A 14678-nucleotide genomic window follows, 5' to 3' on the forward strand; every position below is an offset into this window, starting at 1 on the left:
TTAAATACAGATTTCTCTGATGGGACCCTGTCTTATTTTTATGCTATTTCTTAAAAGTATTTCAGTATTTCGTTGAAGTGCTGCATTTTAGCGTTAGCTTTTCAGCAAAGTAGCCTTTTATTTTCAAAAAATACTGTTGAAAATACAGTTATTTTTGAATATTGTAGTTTTATGATTCCTGGCTAGAAATAGAGAGTGGGAATTTTCCTAAGGGATTTTTGGTTTAGGTTAAATGGTTTTTTTTGTAGGGTGGCTATAGCAGATGCTAATGTTGAATTTCGCAGTAGCAAAGCCAGGGGACCTGTGAGGCGAGTGTGTGACATCCAGCTGGTGCGCTGCCTTTGGGAGAACAGGGCTGTGGGTGGGTGCACCCTGCAGGCAGCCGAGCTCCGGAGAGGCAAAGGGCTGCGGCAGCCGCTCAGCTGGAGGAGGTTGCTTCTGGGACCTAGAGGTGATGCAGCTGGCTGGTAACCACCGAAATGGAGCTAAGGCCCATTGCTCGGTTTTGGTTTGGGTGGGTTTTCGTTGGGGTTTTTTTGTGTGAATGTCTCCCAGAGCTTGGGAGATGCAACTTTGAGCAGAAGATTTGGGGGAAATTTACCCAGAAACCTTAAAATATGGGAACTACAAAAGTTACTGGTACAGCTGGCTGTGTGCTGGAGTGACAGATGTTCTCCTTGCTTGTTTTAGTCCCTTCAACGGCAGTGTGGACAGAAGGTCATGGAGAATAAGATAAAACAGTAGGTGCCTTTGTCCAATTACGTAAGTAGGAAGTCGGTGCAAAGTATAACCAAGACGTTTTGTGCATGAGTGAATTGAGGCTGAGTCTTTGGAGATAAATCTGCTGTGTTGGGGATCTGGTAGTTTGAGAAATATCCCTGGAGTTAAACAGTAATAGCCACATGAAGTGGAAAGCACGCTGTGTTGGTTGGCCTACAGACGAGGACAGCGACTTGCTTTAGTGAAAGTGAGGTACTTTGGTGGCAGTTAACTGATTAAAAAGAAATGAAAGAAAAGATTGGTGATAGACAAGCAAAGTTTTTAAGTGCTTCCTGTGATGTTGTTATTTCAGTGCTATACTGCAAAACCTGGCAATTAAGTTATATTTCACTGTCTTTAGTGCTGTGACTGCTTTGTCCTCTGTGTTTGAAACAGAGCCGGCACGTTCTGGACTCTTCACCGAAGCCTTTTGGTTTTGTTATTGCCTGCCTTTTCAACCAGAGGGAGAGATGGGATGTTTGAAATACTGTTATATTTAATTTTAGATTTCTGAGACCCATGCTTTGGTATTAAATACAGTTCAGAAGTGGAAAAAGGAGTGGGACTGCAGGTGGTACTACCAGAGAGGAGAGATAACTATACTTCATTTGTCCTCCTCAGCTGTTTTCAGCTCCTGTGGTTGTTTTTGCTTTGAGTTCTAATCCTGCAGTGAAATCATACTTTCCTAGCCTAGAACAGTTTCCACGTATGTGTTTATTGTTGCTGATTTTATTTAGTTGATTTATTATGTTTTTCTAAAAAAAACACCACTGTGAAGTTTACCTTTCAGTCTGCGCAGGCAGTATGAAGGTAAAGCTTCAGATCGACTAATCATGTAAATACGGAGGCTTCCAGGCATACCAATAGCATTGTAGACTTGTTTGTATTCAGAATTAGCTTAATGATATTGTATTAATCACACCTGCTTCTTTACCAGAGGCTTTAAAGGATCCAGTGAGGTTTCTTAGGGATGATGGGGGAGTGAGAGGGTAGAAGTTGGGCATTATTTATGAATTTTTTTTTTTACTTTCTCCTTTTATTTTGAGAGGGGGAAGTTCGGACATCTTTTATGTTACTCTTGTGGCTTGAATTAGAGGGGTGGAGGGTAAAGCTGTCACTTATAATGTAGTGGTTTCAGGCCCCAGAATGTTGCATATAAAATCAAAGAAGGGACATATTTCTTCACAACCTTGACTGCTTTATGTACCTGTTCGGTTTCTAGTAACTTTACTAAGCTGCAGTCTTCAGATATATATAGTAAGCGGTGCCTTAACATAGGGATGCCGTAACAGCCTTACAAAGCTTGAGGTCTTTACGAATACATACTCAGAACACTATGGTAGAGCTTGTAATTTAATTTCCCATTCTTGCAGGTGACTCATTCCTCTTGCAGTGTCTGCCCTAGGTAGATTGAAAGAGAATTCCCAACGTTAGGGCAGGACTTGGGAAAAATGCTCCAGAAAGGTGCCACATTAACAGTATTTAGTGCAGTGCTAGCATCCAGTTGTTGCTGTTCAGACATCTCCAAATTTGCGTTAAATGGGTGAAGTGCTAGCCTGGACCAAGAAAAAAAAAATGATCTTGTATGCCAAGTTACATCACTTAATTTTATGTTGCTTTCCCACATACATACAAAGGTGGGGGTGGCATTTTGTTACAGTGACCCTGCCAGGAATCAAAGCTAACATGTCTACAGAGCACTGTAAAAATAGTCCAGGAGGAAATTGCTCAGAATAGGGGGAAAAAAACACACCGCAAATAAGCCAACAGTATGTTGGCTGATTATAATGACTGTCTTATAGCATCCAGGAGTTGTCAATCATACCTTAATGTTTATAGAAGTGAAAAGTCAATGTGTAGTTGTTTAATTTGACATGACTCTCAGGCTGAGAAAGTGTAATCGCTGGAGGGGACAGTTAAGTAGCTGTGCTCCGTGTCAGCCTGTCTCGCTCCGACTACTGCACTAAACGCTTTCCTGATGAGCGATAGATTTGGTTAAATACCAGGATAATTGCTAGCTACAGCATCCAGCACTCTTTTAATGCCTTGTACTACATCTGTATTAGCTCTTGCCTGAGGCTGTTTGAGGTTTCTGCAAGGAAGAAGGCATGAACGTTCAATTACATTGTTCCCCTTCGGGTTTTGAAGGGCAATTGTTGCAGAGCTAAATAGGATATAATAAATTATATTTCGTTTCTTCCAAACCTGTTGAAGTACATCAGACATGGAAGTGTTTTAGCTGCTTTCTACTTGTAAGTGACATTTTGTTAGTCTACCGTACCAAGAACACACAAAGAACTATTTAGACAAAGTGTTTTTTCACTTGAAAAATGGAGAAATACCAGACTTGTCTTGCTATGCTGGTGCAAAGCCAGTGAACTTGTTTTGCATGCTATGAAAGTATTTGCTTCCCCTTGGTGCTTCCACACGTGTAAATAAGATCATGGTACGAATGCATATTCATGCTCATTGTGCATAATCAGAATAGGAGAGGGACTCCACTCTCCCCTCTGTAATCAGGAGGGTGTCACCATTTTCGTTAACCTTTTAGTGCCGTTGGTTGGTGGTGTAAGGAGACTGGATGCGGCTTGGTTGGTAGAGTCCGCCGGGGCGGTTGCCCGCTGATGCGTGCGGTGACGCCGCCTTGCGCTGGCGCAGCTCCCGCTGGCAGCGCGTGTTCCTGTGGCGTCACAGCACGTGCACGGCGGCGCGGCCCCGAGGGACGTGCCAGCAGCTCCCCGGCCTTTCTCAGCCCTGTACCCCACCTCTGCTGCAACAGCGTCCGCCTTGCTTGGCACCTGCAGCCCAGACGAGATGCGAGAAAAGCAGAAAGCATCTGAGCACAGATGCGGGCGCTACGGCTGACTTGAGAAGTGTTTGAGAGGGACTGGGGACACACACACACACACACATTTGTTTTTGAAATACGCTTGTCTTAAAAGTCTGACAAGATCTGGAGATTCATTTTGAAGTATCTTCAGAAATGAACACTTCATTTGTTGGGATTCTTTTTAATACGTGTTCCGGAAAGAGCGGGAGCCAAGTTAACCACATAGGACTCCCTGTAGTTCATTTTGAAATAAACCAAACAGTTGTGATTTTGTTTCTTCTTTAAGACTGGCATTTAACATCTTTGCATTTATTTCCTGCTTTTCAATAATTTTGCAATGCCGGTTTTAAAGCTCTATGCCTGATGTTTGTCTCACAGTATTGGCTAAATCAGTTAAGTTTCACAAGTAGAAGGTTTGCATAAGGTCTGAATCACACCCCATATGCTGTGGGTAGCATGTTTATTTACCCCAAGCATGGCACTAATCATGTCTTAGACTGCTGAAAGTAAAAGAATGTTTTTAGTCCAGTTTGTCACTAGTTCTGTTTCCTTTCTGGACATGAAAGAAAAAGAAAAATCAATGAGCTCTCTCTGCTGTTCATTTATAAATCATTTTCCCTTTCAAGTTCTGTCTCAGAGCAGTTGCAGACACTGCAAGGAATGTTTTATTTTCCCACCCTGAAACAACTGTTTGCACTAGATTTTTTTAGCAGATTTTTGTATTGGCTTTTCGTTACATAAACCACATTTTGATAAATTTCCATCTGAGCCAGCTTTGAGCTAGCCGTGTAGCCTTAATTACAGTTTAAAACTTCCTAAATACTCTAAATCAAAACTTTGCTCATCTCAGTATTTGCTGTCCCCTTTCTTGGATACATATGAATGTCTAATTCATAAAGCTATCTCTATCAGCTGTGTCAAACACATCTTGCCCCTACTCCTCCCTGAGTCACAAGTGTTTCCATGCTACACTTGGGTTTGTGCAAACAGAGTCTACATCAGAGTGAGACAAGACTGGCTTGTTGAGAGTCTATAGACTGCAATATTCCTGTTACGTGGATACTTCTGCAGGGACTAACCCAAATGAAGCTGTAGCTGCCTAAACTGTAGTTAGAAAGGAGTGAGGAGAGAGGAATGTGGGTTGGCCCCTAGTTTGAAAGTAATTACCCCTTCTCAGCCGTGGGGCTGACCTCTGTACCTCTGACTGGCCAGCTTGGATCACTTCATCTGCTTTTCTTGCTGCATTCAACTGCTATGCCTGTCAGCTACACATGCGGAGGGAGACAGAGGTGCCTGCCTGCCCCATCCTCCAAGAGAGGGAAGAAGCCTGCCTTGACCCTGAGCAGCCCCAGGCACTCGGTTATTCTGCGTGGTGTAAGCTCCTGCAGCCCCTGCCCTCTCCCCGCTTCACCACCCCGTCTTTGCGGTGGGTTGCAGCAGGGCTGTATGATGCAGCAGAGGATGAGCTCTGCTTTTCATTTCCCTTCTCTCCTCCCTGCCTTGCCCTTACAGCATTGAACCAGTTTTGTATTGACCAGAGTTGCATTCAGCGCTGTTGAAATTAACTGAGGGGTAGCATTGGAGTGGTCCTCCTTAAAGCAGGCAGTCTTCAACACAGCCGCCGGTGTCTGGATCAGCCCACTAGACCCAAGGAACCTGTCTTAAAATTTTCTCTACCACAGATGACAATAACAAAATTCTGATCCTCTATTTATTTATTTAAGAACTTTTCTGTCACTTAAACATGATCTAAGGTTCACCTTCCTGACTTCAGACCGTAGCAAGCAAAGGAAAAGGAAACATATGTTAAAAAGTGGTTAGATGATACACTCGAGCCCATTCCAGTAACTTTAGTAAGGAAAGATGGCACAAGAGCACTGAAGTGACCTAGGACCCTTGTAGAAAACTGAAACGACCAAGGTTTTTAGGCCCTATTGACCCACAGCTTGTAGACCATTACCTGTGATCTCAGGAGAGCTTGGCTCTTCCTAGCAAGGCTGCTGCTGTCAGGATCCTGAAGAAAGTGCTGGACACTGATGGGTTGACCATCCAACCAGGTTTGCATCGCCACAGCTGTAGGAAGTCAGCCGGACATCCTGGGCCTGGGGAGGTGCCGCTGACAGCACCAGCAGCGTGGTTAGGCACAGCCCGTGCCCTCCGGCTGATGGCACACAGTCAGCCGGAGGCTGGCCCTTCGCCTCTGAGCAGGACCAGCCTCTGTGCCGCACCAGCATTTCACAGTCTGCATTTAATACTGCTATTGTGTTCCTGGAAATAAATATAACTATAACACAGCGGGTCTGTCTTAGGCCTAATGTTGTGTGAAACTTCATTTAAGTTATTTGACTACCTCAAAAATGTTTTGTGTTCAGTTTTTGTCCCTATTTTCTCAAGTATTGTGACTTATTGCAGCAAGGTTCCTAAACTTCAGAGGGCATAAATCTCACTTTAAAATAAGTAGCAACATTTTTACTCTGTTCATGCATATACCCATCTTCTGCTGCATGTTTTATCCATACTTGTTGAACCATTTTGCTGCAAATCTGCTTGACTTGCTTCCAAATTAAAGTTAATATTAAAAATGGTAATGCCATAGTAATATTAAGTCACTTTAAAGGCTTCTGGGATTTTTAAACTGCAGATTCACTTAAATTGTAAGCTGTAAATGATAAGGCTGCTTCTTTCTTCCTTCGTGTTCAATTTTGAGCACAGTTGTTGATGAGTACAGTCTTGCTCGTGCTGAAGTCAGTGACAAACCTCCTGCTGCTTTCACTAGTGTGGTATGAGTTGTGGGTGCTTGTTTTCTCCCTTCCTAGCAGAGAAGCTTGCATTGTAAGAGCATTAAAAAAAAAAATCTATTCTTTGCAGGGGAAAAATCTATTGTATCTACCATAACAGATCACTTCCATTAGACTTAGCATTTTCTCTGATTGTTTAGTAAACTCTTGATTTCCAAAAGCTTGCAAATCATGTCCAAAAAAATCTTTTAAGCTGTATAATATGGCACTTCTGCACTGAGCCAGTATTTTCTAAAATTAAGAGTGTCATTAAACCTGAAAGAGCTGAGGCCATCATTATTAGCTATTTGGTTACTCTTTGAGCATTATGACTGATGACAGCAGGCATGGATTTCATCCTTGTTTTATAGATTGAAAGTAACATTGTGAACAACAAAAACGTAAAGAGCAGTGGCCAGAATTAACATTTACATTTATACGGTTGGTCCTGGTGTTGCGCAAGCTGTGATATCCTCCTTTTTTTCCTGATATGCTAGTGAAGATTAACAACCTTTCTGACCCAAGAATGGAGAGGCATTCAGCCAAAATAGTGTTATGTTTGGATTTCTGTGCTGAACACCAAAAAGTTATACGTGATTATTAAAGCTCTTAGGATCCTATTTCCTTCCTTTAGTATAGCTACAGAAGGGAGAAACCTTGTGCCTTTTTTTTTGTCTCACCACATATTCTGCTGCTTGATAACACTATCCTGAACCGTGAGTGCACTCTTTCCTTTAAAATTACCATTGCTTTTCAAAAAACATTTTCTTGCCTCAGCTATTGCAAATGGCAGTGCATTTTCTAGGTAGGACGATCGATGCTTTTAGAGGTGGTTATTCACAAGGAACTTCTTGTTTAGACAGGTTTTAAATATATATACCAAGCAAAACAAAGGCAACCGTATTGTAGTGATGCCCAGAAGCAGATGAGGAGTTGGGAGCCACTAGCTGTCTCCTGTTGCACTAGGAGTTAGATGTAGCATGTGTGGTCTTTCCTCAAAACAGGGAGCAGCCCCCGCGTCTGTCTGTCTGCACCCGGCAGTGTCAGCAGGCACCCCGCAAAGAAGCAGTGGGCAGCTGGGATAAGCGTCCATTCGTTCTCACATGCTGCCGCGCGACAGCCGGGATAAGCGTACGCGACTACATTGCCACTAGTTAACGGCGGCTGGGGGTGTCCGTTTCAGTCACCTGTGTGGCATTATCGGTGGGTTAGGTGGTGGTGGCGATGTGTGGAAAAGCCTGCGTCATCAGTGGAGAAGATACAGACCCCAAAGGAGATGGACAGTAAGCAGTCTCCATAAAATTTGCATGAGGTCCCCAAATTATTCCTGAGAGGACTGCAGGGTGCAGAGAGATGACACCGTGTTCTCCTCTTTAGAGCTGGCTGGGAATTGTTCTGATAAAAACTTTTGCTTTGGAAAAGATCCAGCCCACTGGTTGGTTTTGCTGAAATCACGTTTCTGTGAACTCACAGCAGGACAAGCGGAGGGTTCAGCTGGACACCTGCCTTCCTTCCTCAACAGGCTCACATGGATGACGAGTCCATTTGTTCAGCCTGGAGACAAGAAGGCTCCATGGAGACCTTACTGTGGCCTTTCAATACCTAAAGGGGGCTTATAAGAAAGATGGGGACAGACTTTTTAGTAGGACGTGTAGCAACAGGACAAGGGGCAATGGTTTTAAACTAAAGGAGGGTAGATTCAAACTCGATACGAGGAAGACATTTTTTACGATGAGAGTGGTCAAACACTGGAACAAGTTGCCCAGAGAGCTTGTAGATGCCCCATCCCTGGAAACATTCAAGATCAGGTTGGACTGGGCTCTGATCAACCTGATCAAGTCCCTGCTCATTTCAGAGGGGTCGGACTACATGACCTTTAAAGGTCCCTTCCAACCCAAACTATTCCATGATTTTATGATTCTGTGATTCCTGTCCCTAGATTTGGAGTTGCAGGCAGTCTGTTGCTGGTCTTGCCTTGCCACTGGAGGTTGCCGTCTGTTCACATGGTTGTGTGGCCTCTTCTTGACCTAGATCTGTGGAATGGTTTATTTTCTGTTTCACAGGAAAAAAAAAGACTTCTGTTTCAGAAAACACAGTTCATTTCATGGATCTGACTTTGAAGGTAGCTGCACAGGAGGAGGGTGTGGGGCGCTGAGATCCCTGCCTTGCTGCTGCAGCCAGCAATGGGAGAGCCTCGGGGGTTGCAAGCCTCCTGGCCCCATAGCACAGCAATTTTGTGCAAAACTAGTCCTGGCAGGATAAGATGCCCAGAATAGACATTTGGGCATGCACACGAGCAGCTGGCAAGATAATTAGATATTTATCATGAAAAATGATTGATATGTGTGTGTTATAATCTTGTTGTTACAAGAGTTTTTAATTACTATAGGAATAAGAAAAACAGTCCAAAAAGTGGATTCGAAGTAAATTTTTTTCTCAGAACTGCCTCTGTCTTTTGCCAGTCTTCCGAGTACAACACACCAGAGACATCTTTTTTTCATGGAGAATCAGTCTCCAGTGTTGTGTGTGGAATATAGAAGTAGTATCTGACCTCCAGGAATAAAGAGATGAAAGGTCCCAGCTTTGTCACAGCCTTGTTACATGATGAAGCAAATCGCTTCATTCCCCTGAGATTCCTTGCTGTTCTTCAGCTGGTGGCAGATCTCCAAATACCCCCATCCCTCATAGCCACTTTTTTATATGCCTTTCCTGGAAATCGATGCCTCCTCATATGTTTCTGTGGCTGCTCTCTAATCTTGAATCTTGAAATGTTTTGTTGGTTTGGGTATTGTCTTTTTGTTGGCCTCTGGTTTAGAGCACAGCCATGCAAACCATTGGGTCTGCCCTGCCACGGTGGACTATGAAGGTCTGAGGGAAGTAGGGCTCTCCAAAAGTAGGTCTGCTAGTAGTCATGACACAGAGTCACAACCTGAAAGAGAGGCACGTGCATCTTTCCAGTACTGGCAACACAAAACCAAAGGGGCTGCATGTTCAGCAGCACAATTGGTTCTCCAGTGTCATTCCCCCTGTTGCTGCGCAAATGTGTGCACTGGACGACACAGGGTTTAAATAAGTGACTGGAGAATGGTAGGGAAGGAAGAGGGAGATGCCTTTGGTATTTTATCGTGATGCCTTTTCTTTGTAGTGTTACTACTAGGTTAAAAATACCTCAAATCTGTGACCTCATCTCACCTCTTTTGTGACGCAGAGGTCGTCATGCTTCTTGTGTAATCCTACAGAATGTTTACACTTAGAGGTGACCCAAAAAAACCTCTACAGAAGTGCACCTTTTACCTTGTTACCCAGCAGTGAGAAATGTCTGCTTTACATTGAGATGTCCTGTCCCTGGAGAACGTTTCGCTTCATGTCTTCCAAAACAGAAATGTCTGTGTGAAACCATTAGAATCATGTCTCCTTGTTGAGAGAACTAACCGTCAGGGTTCCTGGCAGTGGAATATAAACTGGGGAGCTTTCTGTGGAGTTGCACTGATGTATACTGTGCTGAGACCTGGCTTGGGCAGTGAGCGTTGCTGGTGAATACCTTGCACAAGGGGTGAGTGACCACTCACTTCTGCCAACCCAAAAGCAAGCTTTTACCAGCTGAATTCTGCACGTTGCCTTTCGGTCATTCAAAGCAAGGGCACTCCTCTCAGCACACCTGATCCTCCTGAAGTTTTTCCGAGACGTTTCACCCTCTGCCTTTTCTAGCCTGCAGCAGTGGCTTGGTGACATCAAGTTAGCCACAGAATGTAACACTGGTGATAGCAGAGAGTGTTGGTCCGTCAGTACTGCTCTGCTCCAGATGGTGTATGCAAGCATGTAGCGTGGTTGCTTTGTAATGGATTCCATGTAGTTTCAAGGTAGGTTTTGAAGTCTCAGAAAAAAAGCCTGCGTTTCCTGAATATCGTCTTTGCGTCCTCCCTGTCTAACTGGTGGTGAGTGAGAAGTGGAAAGCCTTGTTTGATTTTTTCACATATTATTGTAAGAGAATTTAAAGCCAGAGGTGAGGGAGTCAACAGGAGGATATTTTCTTCAGCTTCTGGTTTCTAATTACATCAGTTACAGCCCTCCCTTCTTAGTTGCTAAAAGTACAAGCATGAACTGGAAAAGAATGAGATAATCTGTGGTAAAGCATGCTGAATAAAGATCTCCATTCAGATCTTTACCTTTTATCCCAAGTTCCTCATGCCAAGAATTAATGCTATTTGAAAATACACGATGAATGTGCCCTACTGTGGGCATCCAAGATAATCCTAATTGCTTGAAATGTTAGTGAGAAGGGTAGGTGTTGGAAAAGGGGCAAAGGGCTCTACTGTGAAATAGTATATCTGTGTTAAGAGACACAGATGGGATGTGTTTTTGGTTCCAGATCCTTAGGCTTGTTTTTTATTTTTTGCATCAAAAAGCAGCTCTGCTTTTTGCGCTTGAAACTTCTTGTCAGCAGGAAAATATCCACGGACATACATTTCTAGAACTGGACTGGTTGCCCTTGTGTTAATAACACGCAAAGCAGAAAAGGAACATCGCTCCCATTTTCTCCTAAGTTGGTCCGTGTTACGGTCAGCACAGAACAGTCCACAACATATTGATAAAAGCAAAAATCTCAAAGACATTTCAGCTGGTGTATGTAATACATGGGGTTCAGTTTTAAGGCAGATCCATAGCTGAGTTTCATTAGTCCCTTTGTAACTATTTGGTGTCAGTCTCCTGTTAGACTAATGTCTCATCTTACTCTCTGCTGTGCAAAACACTGCTTCTAAGAAGGCTGCACCTGTGCTGCATTGTGGTGACCAGCTGCAGTGAGCAGAAACCCTTGGCTTCAGGTGGGCTTCCAGAATTTGTCCCCATGGGAGCCATCACCTGGTCCACGTCTGTGATGAGGCCTGAGGGATGGGAGGAGAAGGACAGTCAGCACAGAACATTTTTAGCACATTTATTCACTTGCAGATGTTGGCAGGAATTCTCAGTCAGTAGGAATCATTTCATCCCAACATTTATCCTGAGCAAGAGAGATGAGGAAGGAGACGGCAATGTTTTTTTATGTTAGTCGGGGATTCAGGTGTGAACATCCTTCAGAAACACGAGTTACTGCAGCTTTACAAAATACTAATCTTTGTCTTCAAAGGAAATCTTGAAAACACAGCTGATGAAAGTTTGTCTCTTAATTTTCTGAAGGTTTTGCTGCTTCTCTGTGGCCTTCTAACAGGAGCCCATTGAGCCATAGGCTTGTGACTGCTGGTGTCTTAGGTCTGCACAGAGCAGAACAGCAGAGTATGAGACTGATGCCTTTGCACGGCTGGTTTATGAAGAACAGCCTGCCACTAGTGCTGGTGTCTTCACCCTAGTATAAGTCAGTAGTCCTCCATCTTTTCAAATAGTGCATTCACACAGGACTGAATCGCATGAGAGATTCAGTAGAGAGAGATTTTCTTTTTGACCTTTTGTTAATTAACTCTGTGCTTAAAGAGTTGAGCATTTGGGAACATAGGGTTAAGCAATCCAAAGGTGAAAGGCAGCTGAATGGAGATTGCTTAGAATAACTTAACTGGGCCTTTCTGCATGTGTTTGCATCAAGATTTCATCTTGCCCGTCTTATGATAATCTACAGGAAAGTCAGGACAGACCCTGACACTCTTGTTGCCATACTGATGCTTTCTCCACAATAGGAAAATTGTGTTTTTCTCTTACTCTTTTTTTGTGTGTCGTCTTCTCAGTTGCTGAGCCAGCAGCTGAGAAGATTCTGATGGTTCTCTGATTCTGAGTGCCTGGTTTTGCAGCAGTAACTGGGGTTTTTTGTTTGGTTGATTTGGTTTGGGTTTTTGACCTAATGTTTTTGCCAGGCAGTTGCCATGTGTGTTCTGGTAGTTGCTGTAGCTTGGCAGGCTGTTTGCTGGCGGTGGGTGGTAGAGCCAGCCCTCCGGGGTCAATCTGAGCAGTGGAGTGGCAGGGCACCATCGACTAGGGTGAAAACAGGGCAGTGTTACCAAACCAAATTCGACCCATGGTATTTCCAGGCCGCCAGGCCAGCCTATCTCCAGAGCATTGCTGGTCACCCCACTATGTCCGATAGCAGCTCCGAGAAGACAAGTGCCAGTCCTTGAGATGGTGACGTGGGGAGAGGACTGTCCTGTTCCACTCTTCACCTGGGTAGCATCGCTTGCTTCTTGGCTTGACTGCCACCTATTTCTCAGGCCTGGTTGTTTTTCGAGACACTTCCTATAGGATCTGTGGACCCTGGAAGCTGCTGCTTGCTTAGACAGCATCCATTACCAGTGGTATTTGCAAAAGGAAAATGCTTTGTCTGCAGGGGAGAAGGTACCATGAAGAGCAGCTCCTGTCCACCCTCACGCTGAAAACGGAGGCACGCCTTAGTGATGCTCCGGTGCCCTCGAGCTGCCGGTCTGGTTCTGCTTCCCGTCGTCCGGCACGCGTGGCTGTGCTCACACGCCGATGTGTGCACGCTGGGGAGAAGTGCGTGGGCCCTAGCAGCATGCGGGACTGGCGTGCTTACTTATTTTCCTTCTCGCTGAAAAAGAAGGTGAAAGAGTTTTAAAAAATGGATTGTACCTCTCAACTGTAAATCTTTAAAAATAGCTCCTTATTGAGAGTTTAATAGTATTTTAAATGTAAACTCGGGAAAATATTTACTTTTCAAGCATGAATATCCTTCTGCTTTCTCACATCACTGGAAGTATATTAGTCTTTTCAGTCCACTGAATTCCAGGGATCACTCACGTTAAAAGTCAATGCGGTTTCCAGTGTCAGAAGATGTAAGGTTTTGTGTTTATGATTAGAATCCCTTCTCGCTGCTTTTTCTGTGTGATAGTAGCCAAAAATTTTTCAGATTCATATGGCTCAAAAGTATTCGGGTGCTTTCCCAAGGGTAAAAGGTAATTAGATCAAGGAACGGTCTTTAAAAACTGTCACAGACCCAATTCTGGTGCTGTTATTTACACAGATAAGGACTGTGTAACAACAGTGGGAGGATCAGCCGCAAACCTCAAACAGATGAAACTCATAGACTTAAATCAAAAAGAACATGGGTTTTGTTTCTTTGAACTTGGAACTTCTACATTTTACTGCTGTGTGATTAAAACACTGGAACAGAATTGCTCATTTCCTTTTTGCTGCCTTTTTATAGCTACAAGTCCCAGTCCGAGTATCTTGCTCTTATTACCAGCGTTGCACCTACCCACTGCTGCTGGCTTGAAGTGGAAGTCTATCCGAGTAAGGAGTACGGGTTTGGATAGAGGGTAGCGCTCTCATCAGCCAGAGATAATATGTCAGTAGTGCCAGGTTGTTTTTAAAATCTATGTGGCTGTAGTTATATACCCCTATGCACATTCAGAGACCAGCATCTATAGCCCAAACTGCCGAACCGTCAAAACCGTGATCCGTTTGGAAGTCAGCGGAAAAGCAACCCATGTTATTTAGATCAGTGCTTCAGACCCTGAGGCGGTTTGTGAGACCAACGAGCTGGTGACTGGAACTGTGCCCAGGTAATGACACTTTCCATTTGAAGTTTGGTTGGGATGTCTGATGCCCCATGAGAAACGTTGGAAGATTGGTGGAGCTCCACTGGTCCAGAAGGCTTAGGAGCCACTGCTTGAGGTGATAAGGAACAGATGTGGGTGTCTGTCTACCAAAAAAGTTGTGTCATTCCCCAGGCTTATAATAAATTAGTGTAGAGTTGCTGGAGAAATAGATCATAAAAATGAAGTGGCAGTTTTACTGTGATAGGGTTGTAACATCCGCGCTGTAGCATGTTGGGTGGGTTTTCTGTTGGTTTCTTTCCATTTAGAAAAAAAATTTTCTGTAAGTTTGTCACAGAGATTTATAGATCTCAGTATTTAAAAATGGACCTTTCCATCACTCCAGGCACATGCACACTAAAAATATTAACAAACCCTTTAAAATAAATAAGCCTTTTGCCCATTTGGCTACTCAGGAGTAAACAAAAAATTGTCCCCTTTCAACCCCAATCGCTTCCTTCATACTTCTGCCCCGGAGCCTGGGAACACAGAGATTCCTTACAGCATGTCCTAAATCTTAACACATTGGGCTTTGCTAGACCAGGGCAGAACGAGGTTTCAGAGTCAGAGAGCTCAGTCCTTGAGTCAGCCAGCCCTGTTGAAGCCACACTACTGTTTGTTTACTACATAATGTAGGGTACCTCATGGAGAAGGGTGATTCCTGATGCCAGACATGGCCAGATACAACCAAAGCTCCTGTTGTTCAGCTAAGCCCCTGAATGACCTTTGGGGAGGCAGTCTCTAGCACACATCAGGAGAGGTGCCGATTGCTGCATTTTC

General features: G+C 44.0%; 1 protein-coding gene across 1 annotated transcript in view; it reads left to right on the top strand.

Annotated features, from left to right (window-relative positions):
- The window catches only part of DMRT1 (doublesex and mab-3 related transcription factor 1), a gene marked incomplete at both ends in the record, with an annotated part of 60127 nt that overhangs the window by 42862 nt on the left and 2587 nt on the right, over positions 1-14678 (top strand). The window lies entirely within an intron of this gene.

Source organism: Platalea leucorodia (assembly GCF_965183815.1).
Source record: "Platalea leucorodia genome assembly, chromosome: Z".
NCBI lineage: Eukaryota > Metazoa > Chordata > Aves > Pelecaniformes > Threskiornithidae > Platalea > Platalea leucorodia.